The sequence below is a fragment of the Aplidium turbinatum genome, chromosome 8 (genome assembly GCF_918807975.1).
Source record: "Aplidium turbinatum chromosome 8, kaAplTurb1.1, whole genome shotgun sequence".
NCBI lineage: Eukaryota > Metazoa > Chordata > Ascidiacea > Aplousobranchia > Polyclinidae > Aplidium > Aplidium turbinatum.
This window is the reverse complement of record NC_137479.1, coordinates 11,342,053-11,344,688: the sequence shown is the minus strand read 5'-3', so window position 1 is coordinate 11,344,688 and position 2,636 is coordinate 11,342,053. Positions and strand designations below refer to the sequence as shown.

Genomic DNA, 2,636 nt, shown 5'->3' with positions numbered 1-2,636 from the left:
TTGGTTTTTATTTTTGTATATTCAGTTGATATTTTATGCTTAGTACGGTGTAAATGCGTACAGTGGCGCTTGGCTACAACACCGCATTGTTAATGACTCCCTTAGTCCTAATCTGTTATGATTAGGCACGGATGTAGCTTCAATAATTGTAAGTTTATTTCAATCTATGTTCACTTGTTCGGATTAATTATGTGCTCAAAAGATTGGTAACTTCATCAACCAATAAAATGCGATATTGTGGCGCAATTGCAATGCTCTTTATTGCTACGTCATTACGCCACCTGTTTAGCAAAAGTGAAATAACGCATTGTAACATCACAATGCTGTGCACAGTATCTGGCTGCATATTGCATTCTGTTATTCTGTACTTCATTCGAGTAAACTAAAATAGTTAAGCGGTGTGTTTATTGCTGAAGAAGACAGCAGTTAGGCCTGCTTCAATATTATCATTTTAATCAAGGGTCTCAAACTCAAATTGCTCCGAGGGCCAAATGAGGACGTGTAAAATGCCCAAGGGCCGCAATTCACAATGAAATGTCAACCAACAAGAACACATAATAAGAACACAATAAAAGATAAACACAAGTAAGGCTGATGATTTAGGCCAGTTATTTTTTGTTCTGGCTACTTAACTGGCAGCGTTTTTCATGGACAAGGACCTCGATATTGGGCTTCAACTTGTCAGCAGAAACCAATCTCAGAGTTGCTTGCAGATGTTCATCAGTGATACGTGACCTTAGCACAGTCTTGTTAATCTTCATCGATGAAAAAAATTGCTCACATACATATGTGCTTCCAAACATTGCAATAATTCTTGCAGCAGCAGAGAGTAACTTCGGAAACCTTTCTCGTGAAAGAAATGTGTAGACTTCTGGAAGCCCTACCTCTGCATACTTTTGCTTCAGGATAGTATCACATTGAAGTTCCACTAACTCCATCTGCAATTCCTCAGCTACATTGTCAATTTCTACAGCAAATGGTGTTGAAAAAAGTCGAAATTGTGGCTCTAATACTTCAAATTCTGCAAAGCGCACTTCAAATTGCTGAAGTAAATTAGACAACAAAAGGGTATGTTCTTTCATGCATTCGGCTTCAACTTTTCCTAAAGACTTCAGAGTTGAGAAATGAGCCAAATTCCCCTCACCCAACTGCTTCATCCATAAACGTAGTTTGACTTTGAACGATTTCACATGGTCATACATCTGTGTAATAATTTGTTTTTTACCTTGAAGCTTCAAGTTCAATTCATTCAAATGATGTGTAATATCTGTTAGGAAAGCAAGATTGCATTGGAAAGTAGCATCAGCTAACAAAGGAACTGCCCTGTTTTTCATTTTCATGAATGAAGCGATTTCATTTCTGAGTGCAAAGAAACGCTTCAAAACATTTCCACGACTCAGCCATCTTACTTCAGTATGATAAAGTAGTTCACCGTACTCAGAGTCCATATCTGCCAGAAATGATTTAAACTGCCTGTGGTTCAACCCTCGAGATCGTATAAAGTTGACTGATTTAACTACAACATCCATCACTTCCTTCATTTGCAGACTTTTACTACAAAGGGCTTCTTGGTGCAAAATGCAGTGTACACTAGCAAAGTTGATTCTTTCGGTTTCAAGACTGTTTAGTTTGTTTTTCACAAATCCAACTACACCCACATTGCTAGAACGCATTGCCGGTGCACCGTCTGTGGCCAAACATACAAGCCTATCCCATGGCAAGCCATGTTTCTCGAAGCACTTTTCCAAGGCTTGAAATATATCACGCCCAGTTGTAGTACCCTTCAATGGTATTAATTCCAGAAACTCTTCCGTCAGATTTAGAATGCAGTCTACACCCCTGATAAACACAGCACATTGTGCAGTGTCTGACACATCTGTGCTCTCATCAAGGGCAATCGAAAATGCTTCGAAGTCCTTTACCGTCGCAACTAATTGTTTCTCCACATTTGCAGCTAAATCTGTGACCCTACTTGCAACTGTATTTGGGGATAAGCTTATGCCTTCAAACAGTTTTTTTTTACCTGGACATAAAATGTCACTTGCTTTTATAAGGCATTCTTTTATGAACAAACCCTCGGTAAAGGGCCGTGATGACTTTGCTATCATTTCACTGATAACAAAACTCGCTTTTACAGAATCTTCGTTGGACTGATTAATATTGGCAAAGAAACTTCTTTGTTTGCAAAATGCTGATTTCAATTGTTTAACTTTTTCTTCTCTTACTTTGCCCTGGTAAGCATCATATTTATCACGGTGCATTGTTTCGAAGTGTCGACGCATGTTATACTCCTTCATTACAGCTATCTTTTGCTGGCAAATAAGGCAATAACTAGTATCTCTGACCGCGGTGACAAAATATAACTCCTCCCACTTATCTTGAAAAACTCTCCTTTCGTCTGTGATTTTTCTTTTTTTCGAAGCAGAAGACATGTGTAATTTAGCTTTTTAAACTATAGCAATTTATTCAATCCCAGGCTAGCCTACACCTCAACAATCAATTTGAATATTACGACCAATTCCACTAACACCTGACTGACGCAATTTCCAACGTTATTGTGACAACTTTACAGAAGTGAATAGGCAATGTGACGTAATAGCAGATCTTTCACCGCATAAATGGTAATGATGTGATAG

The 2,636-nt window shown here is 38.4% G+C and overlaps 1 pseudogene; it reads right to left on the bottom strand.

The window, feature by feature from the left end:
• Positions 1–608: 608 nt before the first annotated feature.
• LOC145776060 (general transcription factor II-I repeat domain-containing protein 2B pseudogene) lies at positions 609–2,432 on the bottom strand (annotated as a pseudogene).
• Between the last annotated feature and the right edge of the window lie 204 nt (positions 2,433–2,636).